The sequence below is a fragment of the Oryctolagus cuniculus genome, chromosome 4 (genome assembly GCF_964237555.1).
Source record: "Oryctolagus cuniculus chromosome 4, mOryCun1.1, whole genome shotgun sequence".
Taxonomy (NCBI): Eukaryota; Metazoa; Chordata; class Mammalia; order Lagomorpha; family Leporidae; genus Oryctolagus; species Oryctolagus cuniculus.
Window position 1 is genome coordinate 132751063 of NC_091435.1, and position 27382 is coordinate 132778444.

General features: G+C 41.1%; 1 protein-coding gene across 3 annotated transcripts in view; it reads right to left on the minus strand.

The window, feature by feature from the left end:
- Positions 1-26406, minus strand: part of AGTR1 (angiotensin II receptor type 1) — a 46443-nt gene extending 20037 nt beyond the window's left edge. The window contains exons 1-2 of one of the 3 annotated variants that reach the window (XM_008266172.4): positions 25945-26406; positions 14954-15035 (exon numbers count right to left, since the gene is read on the minus strand). The gene's annotated coding sequence lies outside the window, so the exon portion shown is untranslated. 3 annotated transcript variants of the gene reach the window in all.
- Between the last annotated feature and the right edge of the window lie 976 nt (positions 26407-27382).

The following is a 27382-nucleotide window of genomic DNA, read 5'->3' on the forward strand; positions in this document are numbered from 1 at the left end:
TGGGATTGGTGGAAGAGGACTATAAAGGAGGAGAGAGACGGCATGCACCAGGAACATCTAAGGGGAACACCTGTGCAGCCCCCGAGAGAGCCGGCTGGCGGTCTGCCGCTCCCCCACGGAAGTGGGGAATGTGGCAGGGGGAACCGCCCCTCCACGGAGGTGGAGGGTCTGTAGCCAACCCGGGAAGAACCAGCAGCAAACCCGGGGAGGGCCGAGCAGACGAAAGAACAGCGCAGGGTCCTGTGTCGTTCCTCCACGAAGACGGGGAGTGACACCAGCCTTATTCTCTTCTTCACTCATGGATGAAGTGGGGACAGTTCCACAAAGTACTACAATGATTAATCGATGGGAACCCCACAGGGGAAAACATGCTATAGTCTGTAAAATTAGGCCAAGGAATATCCATGCACAGAGAGGAGCTAAAAACATACTGAGCTGAATGAATTTTCTCTTGCCCCATAGGGGACCCTTGCTTTTCTGGCTTCCCTCTTGCTGATTGATGACCTTGCCCTGCACTTTCGCATCTACTGGTAAAGGGCCTGAAGGTGCCACAGAACAACTTGCCTCCTCCAAGAATCTATGGGGAAAAAATCAAGTTAACCTGAAACATTTTGCCAAAGCTACAGCAACAGAAGACTGTAATACTATCAACAGAGTCCATGCAATTTTGCAGTAATAAGAATCTCATTTTTTCTTATTTACACCTTAATTTACAATAAACAGTCATTTTCACTAAACTGTGAAGTAGAAGGAATGCATAAAACTATTAATTGAGAACATCTGCCCACAATTACAAAAAATGGAACTCACTCAGCTTATAATCAGAACATTAACATCTGAAAAGAAAACGATTTTTTAAAGGAAAGCTATCTTCTGACATAATAAAATTCCAACTTACTAATGTAGGAACATGAGTGAAAGACTTATAAAATCCTATGGCTTTTTTTTTATTGCATGTTTATTTAGGCCAAAGCAGTATGAGGCATCTAGATTAATTACTTTTATACTGTTAAGTACTGTACATAGTTAATTATTTCATCTAAGTCGTGTCGGAGCCAAACCTGTGAATTACTATTCATGCAGGGCAATGATGATAATTTATGTACTCCCTCCATGCTACAGTGTGTTAATATATTATTTCTGATTTGCAACTAGATGGTAAAAGTTTATAAGAGGCTTTTAAAGACTACCTCATGATATCAGTTCTAAAATTATGGAGTTCAAAATTAAGGTTGACAACATGTTATAATGGGAAGCTATTTAATAGTGGAATTATAACAGATTTGGACTGAAAACTACATTCTCCCAGGCTTTGATCTGTAGAATCCCATTGTTTCAACTTGTCCATTTTGTACTCAGCGTGACTGTATGATGTGAATGTTCTTTGGGTCCTTAGTCATGTTTCTATAAATCTGCACACGCACAAAATATGATCTTCCTTAGTCTCCTAATATAGCTAATAAAATATTTAATTGTGACTACAAGTGCTCAAGAACTCCAGGTTCTTAGAGAAGTGTTCACACAACTACCATGGACTCTCCAAGCTCAACAGTTGATACTGCACCTGTTTTTTTTGTTTTTTTTGTTTTTTTTGTTTTTTTTTTTTTTTTTTTTGACAGGCAGAGTGGACAGTGAGAGAGAGAGACAGAGAGAAAGGTCTTCCTTTGCCGTTGGTTCACCCTCCAATGGCCGCCGCGGCCGGCGCGCTGCGGCCGGCGCACCGCGCTGATCCGATGGCAGGAGCCAGGAGCCAGGTGCTTTTCCTGGTCTCCCATGGGGTGCAGGGCCCAAGCACCTGGGCCATCCTCCACTGCACTCCCTGGCCACAGCAGAGGGCTGGCCTGGAAGAAGGGCAACCGGGACAGAATCCAGCGCCCCGACCGGGACTAGAACCCGGTGTGCCGGCGCCGGTAGGCGGAGGATTAGCCTAGTGAGCCGCGGCGCCGGCCGATACTGCACCTGTTTTTAAAATATGAGATCAACTTTTCAAAACTTCCAAAACAGATTCCTTAGAGATTTTGTGCACAGGTCAGTGAAAGAGACCTTGATAAGTATTACAAATTCAAAAATTAAATTTTAAGAGATGTCATTAAAAAAAGGAAAAAAAGGGAAGAAATCAGTAAGACTTATAGTTAAAAATATAGAGAGATGCTATAAAACTGCTTGCTGTTGCTAGAGTGGCCCAGGCTGAGCGGTGTCAACATCATCTGGGAGTCTCCCAAGCAAAACCATCTCAGGAAAAACTTGCAGCTTTTTTTTTTTTTTTTTTTAATTAAGATTCTCCAGGTGATCTGGGCAACCACTGATGTTTGAAAAGCACTGGTCTCAAGGCTCATTTAGTAATCACTTAAGTTCGTAGATGTTTCAAATAGCTTCCCCCTTTTGTAGCCTGGAGAGCATCACTCCTCCATCCTCCAGCCCTCACACTGAAGCGCTGCTGCCCAGGGAGAGAGCCTGAGAGCCGGAAAGGCACCTGGAGCTGCTGCCTTCGGTTTCCTTGGGGATCCTGGGGGCACAGAAGAAGCAAAGCCACAACAAAGCAAAACGGTGCTCGGAGGAAAAAAAAAGCCGTTTCACAGCACGGAAATGTCTGTCAGCTCCATTCTGATAATGTGTGGAAGGAAAAATAATACAGCCCCAGACTGCTTTGCTGGGCCTTTGATCCGGAGGTCCTTGCTTGCTTTAGAGGACTTAACAGCTAAAAGGCTGGGGCTGCTCCTCTTGTTCTAGAAGCGCCTTCTTGCCTTTTCTTGTTTTATGAAATGTGAGAATACTGCCATGTGGATGATTCTCCATTTCCCTTACACTGCCGCCGCCTCTGGCACCGCTTCCGTTCCTGGCCGAGGCTTTCTGCACGTTCAGCCACTAGAGGTCTGTATTACCTATGTAAAAACGTCGCGGGCAGCCGGCTGAGACGTTCCCCTCCCAACCTCAGTACCTATTTCCATGTCTTCAGATTTAATATCTCTTTGAGACACAACACTAGGACATAAAAATCGCGAAGTTTTTAAGAAAGGAAGGAGAAAAACCCAATAGGAACTCTTCTTTTTGGAATAAGACCAGGTCTCCCAGATATTGCTGGTAGACAGCTGAGCACACCTTCTCTCTCTAAAACACAGACATCAATGGCCAGGCATAAATCAGGGAAACGAAATGTATTTTTCTGCAAAAATGACCATTCAAAATAGTCCCCCAACCCTAATATATTAAAGATCTCTGTATTTTAACTCCAAATTTTAAAGCATTTATTTCCCACTACAACAAAAGAAAAAGTAATTGGATTCTCATTTAGGTCATCAAAACCACCAATTTTACCATTTTTATGAGGGTTTTGAAATAAAATCTTCTTTTTTTGGTCATATTTTATTAGCTTAAATTTTAATGCCCCTTCAGGTTTATTTTATAAAGCCTTGAGACAATTTTATGAACTAATGCAGAAGCCTGGGCTTGCTAGGTTGAAGTTACAATGGAAGTGCTGGCTTGCGATACCTCCTGCAGTGCTTCCCAGCATGCCATGTCTCTCTGGGATTTTCACTAGAGTTGCCCACTTGGGTCTGCCCTCTGCCAGTAGCAGCTTTCCAGAAACCTAAAAATGAGGTATTTCACTCACAGGGCCACCCTGTTTACAAATGCTGAAGCCTCTCCATAGCATATGGAGCAGGCCTCCTAACACATCACACACACTCACATATTGACATAGTGAAATGGAATGGTTGAAATATTACAGACCTGAAAGCTGTAATTTATCGAGTCCTGCAACAGGGGTTTGGGATTCTGATGTTAGATTTTCGTAGATTCTAATTATGCCTGCATTTGGAGTAAGTGGCTGCGTTTGTTGCCGGGCAAGATGTAATGCTAAGAGGCTCCCCTCTTTTAAAAGGCATTATGGCATCATGTTCCTGGCCCTGCATGTCTCTAGCAGGAGAGTCTAGTGTGGCTTTCCTTGCAGTCTGTCACTTTATTAAAACACAACAATTTGCAAGTGCTATTTGGCAGATCAGCTGAGTTCATTTCAAAGAGAGGAAAATAACTCATCTAATCCTTTTAAAAAGTGTTTTCTATGTATTTGCAGGCAAATTGCCTAGTGTTTTATATAGATCTTAAAGCTCGATTCAAGAATTTTTTTAAGGTCTTGCACTGCTTGTCTATATAATCCAAATGATCAATTCTACAGATGGAAACTAATTCACAGTACAATAATTTGTACTACAGACCACATTATTTAAAGTAGTTAAGTTTTTCTCCATTTCCTGTTGCATTTCTGCCCTTGGCTGGTGGCATATGAATTAGCAATTTTCCTCCCTGAAAAGTGACAGAAAAATATCTGCTTTACTGTATTCTGAACATTCCTTTCAGAGTTCTTGACTTTTCTACTATTATTCAAAATGATGCTAGTTTATACTGGCACCCGATATCTATATAAACCTATAATTAAATACTAGCACAGTGTTTACTTATATGAAAAAAAAAGCTGCTATTGTAGCAGTTAATTAAATAGTAACAGTAAGATGGCAGGCTCTGGAGAATTTGGTGGGTTGCTACAGGGGGAGAAATGATTGGAACCAAGATGCTGGAGTCAGTCCCAATTTCAAGTTCTGACCTTGGCAGTGGTTAGCAATGTGGGTAACTCAGCATCAGTTACTGTGAAGTTCTTACACTTTAGTTCTCTGTAGCCGGACGAAATAAGAAAAATGCAGATGGAGTGGTCACGCCAGCGCCTGACACCACAAGGTGTTCAGTTATTGATGTTCACGATTGTTTTCTTTGCTCCTTCCCGTCTTCATTTATAAAGTGGCGATAATCATGGTTATCACTAAGTGTTGTCATGAGAAATGGATAAGATTATGTGTGTGAAAGAGTGCTTGGCAACAGCTGTTCCCCAGAATGTTCTCTCAAAGTTTTCACCCTTGAAACTAGACCGCACATTGGGAGAGTTTCAAGCATGATTCATTCTTGGACATGAGAATTTTGACTTTTAGGTTTCTGAGTGAGAAGTCTGTGCCATTTAGGTGAAACCTCATTTTTTTCCTGATCTGAGTAATGACTTATATTTGTGACTCTATCAGACAGAACATCACATTGAAATAAGAGTCAGCCAGAGACAGGCAGCAGCTTCAGGGCAGTTTAAAACACTGAACATAGGAATCTGTTTAAACTGAAGAACTGAGGGAGAAAGAAAATGATCTTGCTTAAAATGCTATTTTCAACCCTTCCATTTTTCCTCTACTAGTGACTAGAGAAGTTTGTTTGTTTTCCCATAAATGCTGCATATTAGCTCTTTTCAGGAGAGAAAAACCTGGGAGAGGGAATTGAGGAAGTAGTGACTACAGAGCTTTTTTTTTTTTTTTTTTTTTTTTTTTAAACAGACAGAGTGGACAGTGAGAGAAAGAGACAGAGAGAAAGGTCTTCCTTTTCTGTTGGTTCACCCACCAATGGCCACCACGGCCGGCGCACCACACTGATCCGAAGCCAGGAGCCAGGTGCTTCTCCTGGTTTCCCATGCAGGTTCAGGACCCAAGGACTTGGGCCATCCTCCACTGCACTCCCGGGCCATAGCAGAGAGCTGGACTTTAAGAGGGGCAACTGGGACAGAATCTGGCGCCCTGGCCGGGACTAGAACCCAGTGTGCCGGCGCTGCAGGTGGAGGATTAGCCTATTGAGCTGTGGCTGCGGCCTGCTACAGAGCTTTTTAGTGAGAATACAATGCTGATTGAATTACAAGCGTTCTTTGAGCTCAGCTCTTCTTCTGAGCACTGTGGGGATTTAGATTTAGAATTGCAACTGGGCCGGCGCCGCGGCTCAATAGGCTAATCCTCCGCCTAGCGGCGCCGGCACACCGGGTTCTAGTCCCGGTCGGGGCGCCGGATTCTGTCCCGGTTGCCCCTCTTCCAGGCCAGCCCTCCGCTGTGGCCAGGGAGTGCAGTGGAGGATGGCCCAGGTGCTTGGGCCCTGCACCCCATGGGAGACCAGGAAAAAGCACCTGGCTCCTGGCTCCTGCCATCGGATCAGCGCGGTGCGCCGGCCGCAGCGCGCCGGCCGCGGCGGCCATTGGAGGGTGAACCAACGGCAAAGGAAGACCTTTCTCTCTGTCTCTCTCTCTCACTGTCCACTCTGCCTGTCAAAAAAAAAAAAAAAAAAAAAAAAAAAAAAAAATAGAATTGCAACTAGCAACAAAGAGAACAGGGCCAAGAGACTGACATATAACTGAAAAGATTTTACGCAGAGTTAGAAGGACTAGACTTTGGCAGTTTGGCCTTTATGCAGCAATGTCCAAGGACATACAGGAGTTGCGAAACAGGTGCATGCTTCCCAAAACTAGGAGGCACTCGCCCACACGGGGGTCCGGGTCAGTTCACATGTTTTTGTATGAAGAAAGGAAAACTTCTTGTTAAAGATTAGGTATTAATATAGTCTTTAAGTGTGCCAGTTCTTGGCAGGATTGGGCTTACGTGATGTTAGTAATACAAGGGGCATTGGGAAATCAATTGAGAATTAGAGATCTAACTGCATTTGTGCTAACAACTATCCCTACAACCTGGAATTCTACCCGAACGTTTATATGGGGTTCTTTTCCAGTTCAGAGAGCCAGTCACACCCAGGCAGCCTAGGGCTGCACTCACTTCCTTCTGAGGAGGCAACTCAGCCTTACTTACCAGGAGCCTCTCTAGTTCTGAGAGACCAGGGCCCTGTGACAATGATTGCAGTGAGATTAGGCGGGAGGAGGAAAGGGGGCCTGGTGGCCGTGGCAGAACGCTCTGGAAACAGACATGGGCCTGCTGAAGATCATCCTCCCCTTCTATAGCTTTGTTTAGACCACAGTTCAGTTCCATTTGCTGAGACAAAATTTTGACATGCTGCGGGTTGGGGTTAAGATGCACAGCTGCATAGGGATTGAGCACCTGGCTCTGATATGGTTTAATACAATTCTAGATTCAAATAAGAATACTAGTTGTTTAAAAGTTGGCCAAGTCACAAACCCTCTAAGGCTCAGAGAAGTGTGGAGACTGAATTAAATAAGATCATATATAAAAGGCCAGAAAAGTCATAGGTTCTCATAAATGAGAACTGTTTTTAATGGGAAAGACGAGTATATGTGACTAATGCAAGGGTAAACTACATTTTTTATCACCTAAGTTTTCTGATATAAAAATGCTTCCTCCAAATGGTATTTAATTATTGATTTACTCAAGATTAGATGTCTGAAATAAACTTGCCAAAACCTTATTTGACAAACCCAGTGACAATAAGCAAGGATGATGAGATTTGTTTGATCAGGAATCACATTACTTGTAAAACCTTTTACTTCCCAACCATTGAGCTACTGTTTTTCACCAATAAAGCAAGTTGCGTTTTTCCCCTCATTCTGTTCATGATCATTTCTCCTTCTTACTCACAGGGAGGGCTCTAGGAGGCCTGTCAGGCAGCCAGCCCGCTGGGGAGGCAATGACATCACAGATGCGTGTCTTTCTGTGGCCCCATCTGCTGGAAATAGTAACTAAGTCCTTTGCCTAAGTTAGAAGGAGAGGAGCTGTAGAAAATCAAATTAGCAGGAGAGAAACTATTAGTCTTCATGTTCTTGTTTCCAACCTGCAAACACAGATTGTTAAATATGCCTGTTCCCTAATCCTCATTAGGAAATCTTGAAGAATAGCAGGACAGGAAAAAAGCATGGGGGTTATGAGAAAACAACACTACTAGAAAATAACACCAAGTCAGAACTGTTTCTTCATTCAGACTCTACATACATTTTTAGAATTAGTTGGTTGGAAATTTTCCATGGAATAATTCTATTATAATTTATGTGTGGAAGGATCACACACACACACACACACACACACTACACACACACAATCCCATTTCTTTTATTTAGAATTTTCTTGTTGGACTTGAAGACAAAGTAATCTAATTGGAATAACCATTGTAGAAAATTGCTTTGCATTTAGTGGCATCCATAGGACTTAAGAACACTGGTATATTTATATAAGAAGGCAAAGATTTCATTAAAAATAATCTAACAGGATGGGTGTTTGGCCTAGCAGTTAAACTGAGAACTGAGATGCCTGCTCCCAGGGTGGGCATTTGGTGTAGTTGTTAAGACACTGCTTGGGATGGCCATATCCCAGATCAGAGTGTTTGGGTTCAAGTCTCCTCCCAACTGCAGCTTCCTGGTAATGTGCATCCTGGGGGCAGCAGGTGATGGCTCCTGTAGTTGGGCCTGTGCTACTCCCATGGAAGATCCAGACCGAGTTCTCAGCTCCTGGCTTCAGTTTGGCCCAGACTCCACCGTTGCAGGCATTTGTGAAGTGAACTAGTAGATGAATGCACTATGTATCTCTCTGTCTCTGCTGTCCAAGTAAATAAAAACAAAATAAAATAAACAAGAGAGTAGCACGTAGGTGTTCACAGATACTCACTGAGTAAACCACTACAGAATAGGTTGCAAACTATAGTCCTCAATAGGGATACCTGGTATTTAACACCATGCTCTTTCAGAAGGATTTTAATAATCATGGTATTGCTTTCCTGTTCCTATTTTATAGTCAGAGAAAAACTTTAGAATTACTTCACGCCTGTTAAATAAATACCATCTGGGTCATGTTAGTTGCAAATAGACATGGCATTAGGGTTTGGATAGTTAATAAATGTGTGCAACACTAATATAAGGCATTAGGGAGTGGTGGAGTCTGTGACAAATAGGGGAGCTTTTATATTGCTTTACATTCAGATTTGAAAATGAAATTAAAAACACAGCTCTGCTTGAAAAAAACCTGTATTCTTGTGGTTTCAAAGGTGTTCTTCATCTGCCAGTGGTGGCCAATAGGACCATGAGGACATTTTCTAAGTCACACTGTTTTTACTATCTCTTTTTCAACTATACACTTGGGCTCGGGTATGTGCTGACTGTACATCAGGACAGGAATACTCAACTGATCAAATCTAATTACATTTGCTTCCCAACTAAATTGTATATCACCTTCCCCTCTTGTGAGACAAATGGCCCCTCTTGGGTCCTCAGCATCTGATTATTGCAAACCTAATTGATTTGCGACATTTCATTAATAAAGTTAACTAAAACTAATTATACATATTGAATAAAAGTTTCCTGTGAAATGAATTTTCCTATTTAGCTTAAGGGTTCTTAATTGTTAGACTGAATTGCTGGGGAAGACTGCAGAATTACTTTCTCTTGGGAGACTCACGCACACACATATCACCCCCCCCCCCCATCACTACCAATGTGAATTGTTAGAGGGTGACACCAGACAGCAAAAATGAAAAAAATGAAAGGGAAAGATATTAAAGCAGCCTCCTAAGAAGAAAAGAAATCACAAAGAGAGGTTATACAGATTTCTTCATGTTAAGATGTAAGATTAAGTTTGTTCAATTTGTCACATTATCTTAAGGAATCAAAAATAAAAATTATAAAATTGATTTGTATTATTATTTTATTCACAGTGCAGATTTTCATTCACTTAATCAGTGCATATTGTATTTCTCACTTTTTAATTCAGATGATATGTTTTGTCTAATCCATCCATGTAATTAAGTCTAAACTCTAGCAGAAGTCCAAGGGGAGCCTTCTAGAAGGCTGATGTGCTGTGGCCAGTACTGCTCACAGGACCATTTCCAATGTCACTTGTATTTATCCAACTGTAGATAAATAAACACCCTCTATGTAAAATGAAGACTAGTATTCATTAATGGTTGTGGACTGAATAAAATATGCCTGGCCCACTAGGATTATATAATTATCTTCTACATCCCAGGAGAAGCTGTTGTTATTAATGGCCCCAATTTGCATTGCTTTCCCTTTGCTTTATGCTGTTAAGGAAGACAATGGGTTATTTTATTCCCCACTACCATCCTAAACTGACCCCACCTGAGGAACCAGGACACAGTGAAAGGCCCATCTTGTTTTCTTCTTTTTGAACTAGATGAATCACTGCAGAGCCAGGGTGCGGGGCATGGGTTAAAAGTTAGCCCCCCCCCCCCCCCCCCCCCCGCTTGCTTTGTGACTCTGGTTTTTACAGTGCCCCTCTCTGCGCACAAATGTCCTGACCTTGCTGGGATGACAGGCGGAGCTCCGCTGCTCCTGGCTGTAGTGTGGACTTGCACTTTGCTCTGGTTGTCCCTGGCTCTCTGGGTGAGTGAGGCCAGTATTTGTTTAAATTCTGGAAAGGCATCAAAGGCCTCCTTCCAGATAGCCGCTTATCTTCCATCAGGTCTGCGTTGCATTTTACATTTCTCAGATATCCTGGATTTTCTGGAATTTAAAAGATGACTCCTACACATCTACATCTTCTTAAGAGTCTTAAACAAATTGACTTAGTAGTTGAATGGAGAGGACACAACACTTTGGGTACCTACGAAAACTTCTTGGCAGCAAAACAGAATCTCTGCATTTAGAGGTGAATTCGCTGAACTTTTTTAAAGCTGAAAAACCATGCTTATCATTCTTAATAAACAACCAGAGTAAGAATGCATAGAGAAACAGAGTGGTATCTTTATATGATACACAACTGTATGTTACAAGAATTCCGTCAGGCACAGGAGCTTCAGCTTTAAGGTTTCAATGTGAGGCCAGAAACAAAACAAAAACTCAAAAAGGCACAGTAAAATGTTTTCTCTAACATCTCAAATGGCACTGGTCATAAAGGAAGATTCAATAGAAGTCGTCTTTAATAAATCATAGTTGAGGCCGGCGCCGCAGCTCACTAGGCTAATCCTCTGTCTGTGGCGCCAGCACCCCGGGTTCTAGTCCCGGTCGGGGCGCCAGATTCTGTCCCGGTTGCCCCTCTTCCAGGCCAGCTCTCTGCTGTGGCCCAGGAGTGCAGTGGAGGATGGCCCAAGTGCTTGAGCTCTGCACCCACATGGGAGACCAGGAGGAAGCACCTGGCTCCTGGCTTTGGATCGGCGCAGCATGCCAGCCGCAGCGCACCGGCCATAGTGGCCATTTGAGGGGGTGAACCAACGGAAGGAAGACCTTTCTCTTTGTCTCTCTCTCTCACTGTCTAACTCTGCCTGTCAAAAAAAAAAAAAAAATCATAGTTGAAGTTCCCTTATTTTTTCCCATGAAGCTGCTAAGTTTATGTTTGAGCATGAAGAAAGAAAAGAACGTGGGTTTTTCCTGTGGTCTGTGACGTCTGCCTGTCCAGAGAAGCCAGCTGGGCAGATTCCCTGCAGGTTCAATCCTCATTAGATTCCATCTTTCTTGAGGAAGGGAGGGGGCCACATTTCTCCCAACAGTCCAAGTCCTTTCCCTTCGCCATGTGAAGAGGTAGAAATCATAGAGCTTGACGGGACACGTCAGTGGATGTTGCGGATTTTCTGTCTACTCTGCATACCTGCCTTCTGTAAGTTTCTGGCCAGGCTGGGGCATCCGGAAGCCTTCAGGTACTGGAGACTTGTGCTTTTCTTCTTGGGATTAGTGGGGTTCATCCTTGTCTGTTGTAAGACTTTAGAGGAGGCTCTCTGATTTTTTTAATTGTTAAAAATATAAATAATAACTTAAAGTAGAATTTTTTATATTTTCAGTTATATGCTAAGAATATCTAGCTACATTATTTATTTAAGCACATGAATACTATTGGCAAATGAATACTATTACTGTAGATAAACTGTGTAAAAAGTAGCTTACTCAATAAAGCAAGCTCCGCTTTTGTTTACTGAAAAAAAATCACAAATGTCGAATATTTGTTTTGTCTTCTTTTCCCCATTGGTAAGATTGTGGCAGGCATGTACTTATCCTTTCACTGAAAAATGATACTGCCAAGTATATAAGGGAGTATTGGCTGGGTTTTCATATCCCTTTCTCATGCTAGTTATGTCGTTATTGCAAATTCTTGATGCTTCAGTGACTTAAAGACAAATTTGCTTTTAATTTTTTGCCTTGTGTAACAGATAATCATTAGCTCAGGAAACAAATGTAACCTAACTGCTAGGTACAAATAACTGGAAAGTAATTGAGACTGACGTTTTATTAATGGGATCATGTTAGTGGAAAAATGATGACAAAGAACTTTCAGAATATACTGTAACAAGGAGTGATTATAATAATCAAAAACAAAACAAACTATTGTTATCTGTGATATATACTTGTAAATTTAAGTAAGGCTGCAGACTTAACACATCATGTATACATTCATAAAAAAAGAGAAGGCGAAGAAGTATTCTATTGCTTATTTTGTTTGACTATTCCAGTAGTTTATAAGACAAAATCAGCTGAGGTGAAGTCAATAAAATCGAGACGTATCCATCACTGCGCGAAAACCAAAACCTTACAGAAGACAAAGAGTGAAGAAGACAATATCGGCCTTCAGAATGATCCTATATCGTCTTTAGGTTTGCTTATTTGCAGATATCAGCGAAGCAGGTGAACAAGCCCGCGGCTTTCTAGTTCTGTCCTCTGTTCAGTATAACTCAGTATAACTGTGGGTACCTCCTTTCACAATTTTTAGGAAACCAAGAATCTCAGACTTTAACAGAGTAAATTAAGCTTTCATCCTATATATTTTAATATGCAAATAATAGAGAAAATAAAAAGGGTCCTGTGAAGAGTATACACCAGATAACCCAACATTGAGATTAGAATTTCAAGATATAGAAACATTTCCTAGTAAGCTTGCCAAGTGGTAATGGAAGTCCAACACGTTATTAATCAATTCATCATATAGCAGTACTGTCCAGAGAACTTTCCAGGAGGACAGAAATGTTCGGAGTGTGTACTGTCCTCTAACCACATATATTTTCTCAGCACTTGAGATGTGAATAGCATGACTGAAGAACTGACTGTTAGATTGTATCTAATTTTAATTAATTTATATGTAAATTTAAATGGTCACATGTGACAAATGGCTACTATACTGAATGGTACAGGCCTATAAATTTCAAGCCATTGAACACAGTTCTCTATTTTTTTTAAAATACACTAATCAGGCTTTCCCCCATGTGTCGTAAGTAGATTTCAACATGAATTGTTTGGTCCTATAACGCAAGCTCTGAATTGCTGTTTACACATTGCTAGTTTAAATCAATAAGAGATCAGAGTTCTGTAGTTTTAAGTTGGTAAAAGTTGTAAAAGGATATTGCAGGGTTCAGAAGGTCCTTCTGCAAATACTCAAAAAAAAGGTTTGAGAGGTACACAGAAGAATGAGAGTGTTCCCATCTACTAGTCACTAGTTCACCCCCATAGGCTGGGTTGGGCTGAAACTAGGAGAAGGAAACAAAACCCAAGTTTCCCATGTGGGCAGCAGGAACCCCTCTACTTGAGCCATCACAGGCTGCCTCCCAGGCGTGCCTTAGTAGGAAACCGGAATCCACAGCAGAGCTGGGACCCCAGCTCAGGCACTCCAACACGGGACGCTGATGTCCTAACCAATGGCTTACCTTCTAGGCCAAATGCTCACCCCTCCAGATACGTTTTGCATTTCTGTATAGTGCCCACTGATTGGGATGGGGCCTTGGATATTATTTTATAAGAAACCAAGGGAAAATTGATAGTTAGTGGTAGAATTAATATAGCTTCATTTCTGTAATAAACAAAAATCAGTTTCTTATAATGAAGTATGCTTTGCTTATTCATCTAAAGCTTAAAGATCTGAAAAAGTTACAGATTTTAAAAAAAACGGCTTTTTTGGTTTTTGTTATTCTTAAGCAAAGCATCAGAGATATTTGTGAAGTTCTGCTACAAATGTGCAAATGTTTAAAACTGAAGGCTTTGGAAATACAGAAGGGAAGCAGGTGCAAGAATCCCTTCTAGCAGGAACTTTCTGGATTTACGGTCCTCTTCCTACCATCGAAGTGCTAATGGGATATTAAGGAGAAACAGCACCTACTGCTCAATGCTCTCAGGATGTAACACAAGATATCCCGTCCTAGTGTCTACCTCACTAGTATCCACATTATCGTGCAGATTCCAGAGCTCAATTTTTACTGAAAACATGCACAACCCAGACTCCTACGCTCAACCACACCTCGAACAAACATAAAACAAAACAACCCAAGATCTCTGAAGAATGCTGCTGTTTTTATCTGCAAGATTAAAGCCATTCTAAATAGTTTCCTAAAACCGCCACCATAGTGTATCTTCCAGAAGGTGCTTTCTACTTACCAATCTAACAAAGAACAATGAAGTTATGTCTAATATATTTATCTGCCTACTCAGCACCTACCTAGTCTACCTATTCTCTACTTTGATAAAATGAAAACGCAACATACTCAAATTGACCCAAGCTACATTTTCATATTTTCCTCCCAGGACTAGGGAAGATAAAGTCTTATTCTTTGAGCTGAATGTTTTTGTTTTTGTTTTTGTTTTTGTTTTTTTTTTTTTCAAAGGAAAAATATCCTGTTAGTTGAATAAATCTAGGATGCTTTTTTTGTGAAAAATATTATATAGACCGAGCGGATGGGAGATGGACATATGTAGCGGCCCTGGCCAACCCTGCTGCTGTCTGTACCAGGTTCTGAGAGAGATTACTGCTCCACTGTGTAAGGCCACATGATTAATGCCACTTTGTAAGAGTGAGACTCTGAGACATTTTTGTTTTCTGAAGATGAGCAGGTCAGATTTAATGTCTGTGGTCTTTAGATTTCAGGAGGAGAGTGCTAGGGCATCACAAGCCCAACAGTGCTTGCAGCAAGTGACTATGACCGTGAGGACTCCATGCCAACGGGCTGCAAAACTCTCACATGGTTTATGTATCTGTACATGAATGGAAATACTTGGTAATTCTGATGTTTCACTTAAAGTCATATCAATACAAATAGTCTTAGTCTGTATTTGTATACTGGAGAGCACTGAGAGCTAAGACTAAGACTTCATTCTTTCCTACTTCCTCTGTTTCTTTTACAGGACAATGGTGCCTGTGGTTTCTTGTGCTACCCTCATTGTTGATACATTCAAGGAAACCGTGGATGTCTAGATACAATGCTAAAGATGAAAGACATTTACCTGATGTTGACTTCCTGGATGGCTTCTTTGACTTATTCAGATAAAAACCCAGCCATTTTAGAATAATCTAGATATTTCAAATCTGGAACAAAAAAAGAAACATTAAAATGATTTACTGAATATGATCAGATTTCTATTTTTTAAGTTACAGAGTAGTCACTAAGACTGCATATTAAGAAGGTTTTAGAAGGGAATTAAGGGGCTGGCGCTGTGCTGTAGTGGGTAAAGCCCGCTGCCTGCAGTGCTGGCATCCCATATGGGCGCTGGTTCGAGACCCGGCTGCTCCCCTTCTAATCTAGCTCTCTGCTATGGCCTGGGAAAGCAGAAGAAGATGGTTCAAGTCCTTGGGTCCCTGCACCCACATGGGAGACCCGGAAGAAGCTCCTGGCTCCTGGCTTCGGATCAGTGCAGCTCTGGCCATTGCGGCCAACAGGGGAGTGAACCAGCAGGTGAAAGACCTCTCTCTCTCTCTCTCTCTCTCTCTCTCTCTGCTTCTCCTTCTCTCTCTGTGTAATTCTGGCTTTCAAGTAAATAATTTTTTTTTTTTTTAAAAAAAGAAGGGAATGAAATACTTTGTGGTCTACATCAAAGACATATTTTTCCTTATATAAGGGTTAGCTAAAGTTGCTGACTCTCATCCCTTTCCTGTTTATGGTCAGTATCTTCCCTGATACGTTGTAGATAGACACTGGAGAAAGAAAAAAAAAAGAGTGTTTTGGGCTGAAATAGTGTAGTCTTATTCCAGCTCTGTTCTTACTTTGTGAAGACATAGCTACTAAATATAAGAAATATGCAATAATGGATTGCATTTCTACTTGTGAATTTACAGCTAAATTTTGCTGAGTGACTTCATATTCTTTTTGGTGTAAGGTTTATACAAATATTATTGTACCATAACTTTAAAAATGCCTTTTACAGTATCTTTTTTTTTCTGTTTTTCTTTATCATGAAAATTATACCTGAATGTGGTATAAATGTCAAGTAAGAAAAGAATATAAAATGAAAGGAAATATCTGCTCATTCTCTCTAAGCTTCTCTCTGGATTTACCTCCCAGAGTTACTTACTTCTAATAATTTCTTATGTACCCTTCCAGAATTTTAAAAATGCATTTGCATGCATATAAATGTGTACATCCATATTTTCTGATTCTACATATACTTTTATGGTCTTTGTTTCCTTTTATTTTACTCAATAAGGCTAATAAAATTTTCCACATCAGCATTTATAGATCTATCTTATATATTTTGATGACTATGGAATATTTCATTAATTGCATTGATACATGAAAATTTATTTAGCTAACTTGCTATTAATGGGCCTATATCTTTATTTCATTCTTTTCTGTCTCTTTTGGGTGCTAAAAATGTATCAATAATCTTGTTCATACATTTTTATTTTTACATACATATCAGCAAGATAAGTTCCAAACAGAACTGTTGAACCAAAGTTTCATTTTTATACTTTTTCTTGCTTTCTATATTAGCTACCAAATATCACGGAAAATATAAGATATTTGTCTTTTTGGGATTGGCTTATAAAATAAGTGAATTTTAAGTAATCACAGATCACTATAGTAATATAACTTTCTTAACCATTGGTTTGATAAAGGTATAAAATAAAAATTTACAAAACTATATCTATAGCAATACTGATAGGCATTTATTTTTTGTTTTTGTTTTTTGATTTTTTATCTATTTTTTCTTTTTTTTAAATTTTAGCTCCCACATGTAAAGAAACGTGATATTTGTATTTCTTTGCCCAGTTTATTTCACTTTTTTAAACAACTGTTTATATCAACTTAACTATAGCATTGTTATATAGAAGATTTTGGCATAAGAACAATGCACTAGGAAAAAATAGAACTTTCTATAAGAAGATATCTTTTATAAAATACCAAGACAATATGAGAATTATAGGAAAACAATTTATAGAAAGTATCTTTATGGTACCATTTACCAAATAGTTTATAATGATTGTCTAAGAACTGAAATGGATAGTGGATTATGAGGAAAGTAATCAAAATTCCAAGACAAATAGCAAGAAGCATAAAGGGTGGCTCACTAGGTTAATCCTCTGCCTGCAGTGCCGTCATTGCATATGGGCGCCGGGTTCTAGTCCCGGTTGCTCCTCTTCCAGTCCAGCTCTCTACTGTGGCCTGGGAAGGCAGTGGAGGATGGCCCAGTGCTTGGGCGCCTGCACCCGCATTGGAGACCAGGAAAAAAGCACCTGGCTCCTGGCTTCGGATTGGCAGCTGTAGCGGCCCATTTTGGGGGCTGAACCAATGGAAGGAAGACCTTTCTCTCTGTCTCTCTCACTGTCTATAATTCTACCTGTCAAGTAAGTAAAAAAAAAAAAAAGAAGTATAAAGGGTCATTTGAAAACACATTAGCCGGCGCCTTGGCTCACTAGGCTAATCCTCCGCCTTGCGGTGCCAGCACACCGGGTCCTAGTCCCGGTCGGGGCGCCGGATTCTGTCCTGGTTGCCCCTCTTCCAGGCCAGCTCTCTGCTGTGGCCCGGGAGTGCAGTGGAGGATGGCCCAAGTACTTGGGCCCTGCACCCCATGGGAGACCAGGATAAGTACCTGGCTCCTGCCATTGGATTAGCGCGGTGCACCGGCTGTGCTGGCCATTGGAGGGTGAACCAACAGCAAAGGAAGACCTTTCTCTGTCTCTCTATCCACTCTGCCTGTCAAAAACAAACAAACAAACAAACAAAAACAAAAAACAAACCATTAAAAATGTAAAGAAAAAAATCACTCCTGAGCTTAATAATTCTCAAAAAAAATAGGATTTGTTATATATTTTCCCTAGTTTTTCTTATCTCCTCCAAAAATATGCAGACATTTAAAAATATATAATTGACTTTACTCACAAATCAGTACTAAAACAACTAAATTGATGTTACAGAACACCAATATCCCCAGTCAGACCTTAATGACCACTGAATTTACCACATATGCACACAGACACAGAGGATCACACTTATGATTTATGTTTTGTATATTGCTTTGTTCACTTTTGATTTTCTTTCCTTGCCATTAAATATTTCAAAAATACCATATAGTGTTCTACCATATGGCTTAGCTTTATGGGACTTTAAAAGACTAGGAATAGATGCATGTTTCTCACAAAAATCCATGCTGATAACTCAGTAGATCAAAGGCCAGGACGTTTTCAAGAAATCATTATACAAGAATCACCTCAAAGCCTTTTCCATTCCTGATAAAGTGGCAGCAATTAACTGTGTGAAGGTTAAGGGCTGGGACACATCATGGCACGATGTGTTTTACGTGAAGTGACATCATTTGCATGGAAGCAAATTTATTACGTCTGGACTAGTGGAACATTCTTGCTCCAGGGGAGTACCACGTCAATTCAGAAGCATGTTAAACGTATTTGCATTGGACAACAAGAAGAATTTGGGACAAAAAATGAAGTATATATCAGCATAAAGCTGTAAATGTATGACGTTTTCTAGAAGAAATGCTATGAGATTTTTATTCATTCTATTTAGACTTAATCCTAGAGCAGAGTAAATTCAGCCATAGTCACAGTCACAAATATTTGGGCTTAGTAAAGCCAGTGAGATTATTTGGGCCGTAGGGGGTGATCATTGGTACTTTATCATTTATTAGTACTCATAAACTCAGCCTGCTATGCATAAAACAGCTCCCTGGCACTATTTCCCTTCCCCAGTCCACAGTACTTGGAATGGCATGGTGGTTGCCTTGGATTCATTTTGCCCTAATGTGTAACTCACAGGTTAGATACTATACTGTTAGTGCCGCCTGCATATCTAAAGTTCTAGATCCAGCTGGTGAAATTTGGGCTCCCAGAGATGTTCGTTCACCACAGAGAAATTTCAGCTGCTTGGTCCTATTGGCAGACCTCTGCTGACCTATATGATCAGAACATACCTCTGGTTTTTGACCAACACCAGTATGCTTCTGTGAAAACAACAAATATTCGCCTGAATTCAACTGAGAGCTGTCAAAGCACCTGCGTGCCCTGGGAGAAATCCTTCAGGGATCTAATCATTTGGGGAGCCACTGGCTTACAGTCAATCACCAGCTGGTTGGCAACTATCTGGTTAGTAACAGTAGTTGACTACAGTTTTGTAAACCATGGTGCAGTAAATAAGCATTTATATTAAAAGCTGAAAAAGTAATATATAATTTGATGTGGAATGCTGATCAGTGTATGTATTTTAGAAAATGACTTATTCAATTAAAGAAAGAATGGTCTTTACAGCTTTAGAACACCAAATATAAACAGTACATTTTAGAGAAAAATGAAGTTACTAATTGTGTGTCATCTATTCTTGTAAAAAGGGTTACTGAGGTATAACTGATAAGGAAAAATGTCATATATGCATTTCGATGAATTTGGACTGGCTATCATAGTTTTAGTATTTTTCCCAACTAAAGAAGGAATTTTTAGAATTCATCCTTATTCTATCTAGTAAGATGACAGGCAAATGTTATAACTAAAATGGAATAGAAAGTGTTTTTCTTTTTTATGAAGAAAACAGGACTTGATTTCAACTTATAACTGTAAATCAATTCCCATGTAACTAGTTTGCCTTAAAAAGCAGGCTGCCTTGTACATTCATATATTGGAGCAACAGCTCAGACCACGGGCCTTGGGATCAGACTCCCTGTGTTTAAATCTTGACTCTATTCATTATTATATTTGAGCAAGCTACTTATCTCTTCATTGCTCAGTCTCCCAATCTACACAGTGAGGAGAAAGCAGTGACCATCTGAGAGGGTTACTGTAAGGATTAAACAGAAGAACAGTAAAGGTTAAACATTGTGTTTGGCACATTGTATGTGCTCAATTGATGTTAAGTTTATTTCAAATGTTAGCTTATTAAAAAGCCACGAAAATAACCTCTGGGTCTGGGTAGGGAACGTCTAGCCAGGGGTCCATATAAGGACCCAATGCAATTGCAGGATGGATTTGAAATTTAATAAATGTATAGCAGACTAATTTTTAAGCTGATAATTGTGTATGGTCCTCAAATATCCACATGGCTCTGGGCAGAAAAAAAACGTTCCTTACCCCCTGATCCAGATGAGCATTCTAAGTAAGCCACACGCATTGTACACTGTGCATTTGACTCACCTGGGGCCTTGCTAAAATGCTTATCCAGTGGGTCCTTGTGGGGTCTGAGAGTCTGCATTGCTCATCAACTCCCAAGTGACACCCATGGTGCTGGTTTGGACTGCAGCACTAAGGTGACTGTGGATGGTTGCTCCTGATTTCCAGTACAGTGGGTTTCAAACAAGAAGAATGGCAAAGGGGCAGGGGAAAAGGTGTAGATGAGCCACATAGATTCAGTGTGCTCCCTGGGTGATTCTGATGTAGATTCAGTGTGCTCCCTGGGTGATTCTGATATTCTCCCCTTACCCGCCTTCCAACATCTGAAGCACCACTGCTTGAAACTTCAACTTCTCTTATTTTTCACCTTTTCCTTTATTACTTTTTAACTTTCCTCTTGGCATTGCTGCTTTAGATTGAAAAATGTTACCAGTATCTAGTTCCCTGATCTGCAAGACTGAAGCATCAATGTTAAGTAAATTTATTGTGTGTAAAGGGTAACATACCTAAACAACATTAGAAAAACATTCTCTAATATTCTCCTTATAAAACATAGGGATCTGAAAAATGCATTTAAGACTTGCCATAGTTTTAGCTAAAAACAAAAACCAAAGAGGCAAGGAAGTGGTTTTTGGTAATAGAAGTGGAACCTTAAGTAGTAGAAGACAAAGCAGCATTAGATGTAGTCTATGTTATCAAAGGAGTTAAAATCCTCAGAAGAAAGGAGCAGTGGATACCAGGGAAATGGCCAGAACCAAATAACATGGCCACAATAGACATTCTACCAATCTGGAAGGCAGGGCAGAAGGAGGGGACATTTTAAAATGGTTTCCTTTTCTAAACTTGTGCTCCGCGTGCTCAGTGCATTTATGGGGCAAAGGTTGTTTTCGTCTTTGGTGTGTGCACAGAGCCCAGTATCACTCAGATCCACGTATTTCCTCACTACAAGAGTTTGCTACTGTTGTTCATACATTTCAGAGACATAATTCTTCATTCTCCAAAGTAGATAAGAAGAGCTTTGATTAATACCAAATGAGAAAATATCTAAAGAAGCTTAGAAGGCAAATTAGCAATCATAAATTCTCTTTAAGAGCACACAGCCATATGTGTATTTTCCAATATTCTGTTGGCAGTTAACTATTCAGAGTACTTGAATCCATTGATCTAATTAAGATTTTAACATCATTTGGTTGAGATCAAGGCATCTTATATATCTGTAAAATGAACAAGGAATCACATAAAAGTTGAAACAAAATGGAAGATTATTAATTTTATGATTAAAAATTTTAAGTACATTCAGAGTTGGGACTTGAAATAAAGGAATGCACAATGCAATTTTTTTTTGCGTTGTGAAAACCTAAGTATACTCATTTCTTATTCATTTTTTTAGACTTTTAATGTTAGAAAAGTAGTGAAATTTGAAACTAGCAATATGACTAAAAATATTCTTGGGTATAGGAAAGAAACTAACAATAACTGACAGATTCTAGATGTTTATTTCTATTTAAGACATTAGATGATACATCTGTTAAGGAACAAAACCAAACCAAAAACAAACCCTTCGAGACTGAACTTCAGGAACAATGTAAAATAAAGCAGTCATACAGGATCAGCACTGTGGTGAAGCATGGAAAGCCGCTGCCTGCAGTGCCAGCATCCCATATGGTCACTGGTTCATACCCAGCTGCTCCACTTCCCATCCAGCTCCCCGCTAATGGCCTGGGAAAGCAAGTGCTTGGGCTACTGCCACTCACACAGGAGACCTAGAAGAAACTCCTGGCTCCTGGCTTCGGGCTGGCTCAGACCTGGGCATTGTTGCCATCTGAGGAGTGAATCAGTGGATGGAAGATTTCTCCCTGTGTCTCTCCCTTTCTATATAACTCTGACTTTCAAATAAATAAATAAATAAATAAATACAGAAATCTTTAAAAAAAAAAGGCAGTCATACAACATTTAGATTACACAGCGAATTCTTTGCTAGTGAAATATTTTGAAAGATGATTTTGCATTTCATGTGCAAGAGAAAGATTTTTCTGCCATGAACACCTGCTATAGAGATAATCAAAATGGGATAGCAAATCTTTTAATTTTTTTTAATTTTTTAATTTTATTTTCTTTATTAATTTTTTAAATTTTTTTTGACAGGCAGAGTGGACAGTGAGAGAGAGAGACAGAGAGAAAGGTCTTCCTTTGCCGTTGGTTCACCCTCTAATGGCCGCCGCGGCGAGCGCGCTGCGGCTGGCACACCGCGCTGATCCAATGGCAGGAGCCAGGTGCTTCTCCTGGTCTCCCATGGGGTGCAGGGCCCAAGCACTTGGGACATCCTCCACTGCCTTCCTTGGCCACAGCAGAGAGCCGGCCTGGAAGAGGGGCAACCGGGACAGAACCCGGCGCCCTGACCGGGACTAGAACCCGGTGTGCCGGCGCCGCAAGGTGGAGGATTAGCATAGTGAGCCGCGGCGCCGGCAAATCTTTCAATGTTAATACAACCACTGCCAGTAACATTATCAACATGTCATTTCTATGTTAAATATAAATATAAATTCTAAATATATACTTTGTTTTCTATTTCCATTGTCAAATTTGTCATTAAAGTAACAACTAACCAGAAACATTTGGCAAATTTATAGTTATTGCAAATTTTTTTGTTCTGATTGAAACATTTGTGTTTTATAATGACAGTCACTTGCCAAATCACTCATATAGTACCTCAAATCCATACAAATATTCCTTGACTTAAGATTTTTTAATACTAATTCATTAAAAAGTTGATTTTTTCAGAAGCTAAAATTCATACTCTGAATAAAATAGAAAGCAAAGTGACATTAAATTTAGGCTAGAAATCAAACTATTGCTTTTGTTGATCAGAAATTTAGTGTTTTGTTTTAGCAAACAATAGTGAAAAGAAACATAGACTAGGTAATCCAATGACTTTAGGCAATTTTGAAAGAGAAAACTTAGAACTTCTTAGAAGAAAAGTAATAGTACATTCCAGTGGTGGTGAATTTAAAAGTTGATTTATCCGTGTTGGCAGCATGAGAGAAAAACATTATTGCAATGGGCTTTGGTTCTTTGTCATATTTTGTTGCTCCAGCTCCGTATTTGCTTATTGCTACAGTGCATCTTCAAGATAGCCTTTCAGTCTTTACAACGCTTGGATTTACTCAAACTCTAAACAAGACTTCTAATTTAGGAGACCCCTTGGCATTCACCAGTTGTGACCTATCAGGAGAGAGCTGTGTAAACTAGTGTGAGATACAAGGGCAGGAGTTGGCAGTAGGCAGTCAAAATGCGAATGTGATGGGACTCTATCATTGTGTCCCTGTGGCAAAGCTGAAAGCAAAGCACAATAACGCTCAGTGAACTCCTTGAAAAGTGCACTGTGACAACAGACTATAGGAGAATGCACCATGTTTTTGAACTATGAGTTTCAGATTCCTTCTCAACTAAGCATTTTACCTCTGCTTTGGGTAAGTAGCAGATTAAACTTTTTCTTATTATTCCTCCTCTAGTATAGGGGAAAAGTAGTTATAGTAATAACACCAATAATAGAAAGTAATAGCAGTAGCAAAACCAAACCAAACCAAATTACACCCCTCTCCCCACAATTCTGAAACCAAACAAGAAGGAAGAAAAACAAAAAACACAAAATCTGAGCAATCCACAAAATGGACTTTTTTGGAATACTGCCTAGGAAAAGAGAGAGGGGAAAGATTTAAGCCCAGGAGTGCTGCTGCAGCAACAGGGACTGAAAGATGTTTGTAAATCTCAGGAAAGACTAGTTTTCCAGCAACATCAGTGGTACCAGTGGCAGAAAAGCAGTTTTTTTTTTTTTTTCCTGAGATGGATATTCAGTTTAAGAGTAAAGAAAGCAGAACCAGAAATTAAGGCCTCATGATGAGAACAAAGAACAATGAATTCAGGAACAAATGGGGAAGACAGAGGACATAAGAGACTTGGAACTAATCATTATGAAAGTTGAACAGATGTTGAGACCTTTAAACTTGGGGCTACTCCGGGGGCCTTGAATCAGGTTACAGAAACTATCAGCTATGATCTGGGGGGTGGACACCTGACGCCATCATGGGAAAGCTCCATGTTTGTCCTGGGCAGATCATTTAGCAGGATAGTTTGAACGTTTTGAAGACTTAAAGCATAAGCTAACAGGATAATTATATTAGACTTTTATTTTTAAAAATATAACCAGGAAACAAAAGGAATCCAAGAATATCCCTGGAGGGGACCTTGTGGGGGCAGAAATCTTAGGTTTAGAGTTGCTAAGTAACACCTCTAATATCACACAGCTTGTTACATGGAAGTCTCCATTCCCTTCTCCCATTGCTTCTGTGCCCATGAACTGCTGTCAGGAAGGGTGTTGTGGGGAAGAAGAGAAGGGTGCTGGGAAACCATCATAGCCCGAGGAGAGATTATCCACACATAAAGCTAGGGGACCATGAAAAGAGACAGGAGCCTTGACCAGGTTTGTTTTCCTTCTTTCCTTCCTTCCTTCCTTCCTTCCTTCCTTCCTTCCTTCCTTCCTTCCTTCCTTCCTTCCTTCCTTCCTTCCTTCCCTCCTTCCTTCTTGATTCTCAAGGTGTGAAAGCTTATGCTAAGGGGAATAAACATTTGGGGGCCCACGACGCTCAGGTGGTGACAAATGTTGGGCATGAAGTACCTTCGGGAGACAACAGTTGCTCAACAAAAGTTAGCAAACACAAGAGGAGGCTGTGAGCTTTGCCTCCCTGTTAACTTTCTCTTCCCAGAATGACACAGGAAATAAACACAGCCAAGCCCCAAATGTGATCCAAAAGAGAGTGAGCATTCACTCTCACTGGGAAGAAATGGCAGCAGTGGGGCTGTGATGCTGAAAGAGGCCATCAGCAGACAGTAGGCAAAGAAAGAGCCTTCCACGCGCTCCACTGTCTCTAACCATTGCCCCAGGACAAACTGGGCAGGAGAGGCATTTGTGGGGAGATCTGTTGAGTTCTCCTGGAGACCAGGGGAGGCCCATACAGGAGACATTTAAGAGAACTGGCAAACACGGGGCTCTGGCCAGTCTTGAAAGCAAAAGACCTTTGCCCAAAACCTTGCCTCCGTTACAAATGTGCACAGGCCCAGGCTACAAGGACTGGGCTGCGAGGCGCCTTGCTTTTTTCCCCTCCCGGGCTGGATGTAACAGAGGACACCATGGTAATACGCAAGGGCGGGCGGGAGCTGTGTCCTGTGCCATGGACTCCCCCGGTGTGCAGGGAGAGAGGAAGAAGGGGCCGTGAGTGATGCGGGGACTGTTCCCCCAAAGCAGATGAGGCGGCTGGGGACACTCTTCACTTCATCTCAAAAGTAGCACAACTCTTTTATTTATTATTATTATTTTCTTTTTTTGCCACGGGTCATTGAGATAAGTATAAAATCATTCAAGGGCCATGCAAAATTATCAACTTAAAAAGTAGCCTGCTCTAAGATGTATTGCGTTTCGAGTTCCACCTGCAGTTGCCTTGGCAGGGCCAGACAGACCAAATGATTTCCCGGGGTCTGGGGGCGGGGACGACGTCCCCCAGCCCGGAAAGGGACACCCCACGGAGGTATAGGGGCTTGCCACTCAGATCACGTTAAAAGACGCGAGTTAACAGAAAGCCGCCATGGAAAGTTGGCTAGACTGCATCCCACGTCTGCACATTTCTCGCCTGTGCCCCGAGGGAGTTGGAGCAAAACGGAGTGAAATTTTTGGGGCTGTTTCCTCCCATCCCAGAAGCCCATCACCTGCTTTGGAGAAGGGCGGCCAGCTCCAGGGTGGCCGCTGACCGCGGAGGCTGGGTCCCCGGCACACGAAACTCACGACGCCCGCCCTCGCGGTCCCCAAGCCCGTCGAGCGGCCCCGCGGACTCACCAGGTCCGGCCGCCAGCGGGCTGCGCGCCCTCACGACCCGCCTCGGCGGCAGCCGCTCCCCATGGATCTCGGCCGCGGGTCGGGCTCCGCTGCTAGCACCCTTCCCGGCGTTGCTGCCACTCACCGCTGCCCGGGGTCTTGGCTGTCAGGCGCTGGAATCTCCGGCGGCTACGCGACTCCCAATTTATAGCCAGGGGCGTTGCTGTGTTCCAGGGAGGAGGCTCTGTTTTGCATTCCCGCCTCCTCCGCCCCGCCCCGGGAGACCCTCCAGGCCCAACCCCTCCCTCTCCAGAAACTGGCGGCAGCCGGGATGATGCCACAGTTGTCCCTCGTCGCCTATCAGACTCGCGCTCACCTGGCCCGGAGCCCTGCCTGGAGAGGGGCAGCGAAGAGGGAGGCAACCCGGGATTGCGAAGCATCGATTCCCAGAGCCTAATGTTCTCCCTCTCTCTCTGTCTCTCTATAACTTGGAAAACTTTTAAGGGCGAGTTAGGAACTTCTGTTTCCTGTGAGTGGCTCCAGCTTTGACAGTATCCGTGTGAGTTAAGGATCACAGTTAACACGCAGGGTTGTAAAATGAAAGCGTGGGCATTCGTTTCCTCTGCTGGAACTGCTGAGTTACATTTTGAAGATAAATAAAGTAATAAAACAAAAGATGACAAAATATTGAAGGAAGACTTAATATCAAGTCTTCATAAGCTATTCAGAAAAAAGAAAGGAAAGAAGAGCAAGGAACACTTGCCAGTTGATGCTATGAGATCAGTATTACGCCTGTACCAACACCAGATGAAGACGCTACAAACAAACTGCAGGCTGTTATGAATATAAATAGCAATTCTCAACAAAATGCTAGCAAATCAAATCTTGTAATTCATACATGACCATCAAGTGAGATTTATCCTAGGAAAGCATGAGTAGTTTACCAAAAATCAATTAATGTATTTAACCATGTCAACAGAATAAAAGACAAAGCTCACTGGGTCATCTTAATAAATTAAAAGCATTTGAAAAATCCAACATTCTTTCATGATAAATACACTCAAAAAACTAGGAGTAGAAAGCAACTTCTTCAAACAGTAAAGTCTATGAAAAGCTCCCTAGCATTATACTTACTGTTGAAGCTTACTGTCTAAGATCAGGGACAAGACAAGCAGGCTCGGTCTCCCACTTCTATTCAACTTTGTACTAGAGGTTCCAGTCAGGGCAATTGATCAAGGGTAAAAAATAAACAAACAAACAAGCAAATAAATAATGACATCAGATTAGAAAGGCTGTAAAACCATTTCTATTTGTAGATGACATGATCTTCTATTTCGAAAACCCTAACACGTTAAGTAAAAAGCTATTAGAGCTAATCAATGAGTTTAGTAAGCTTCATAATACAAGATCAATATACAAAAATCACTTGCATTTTTAAAAAAGATTTATTTACTTATTT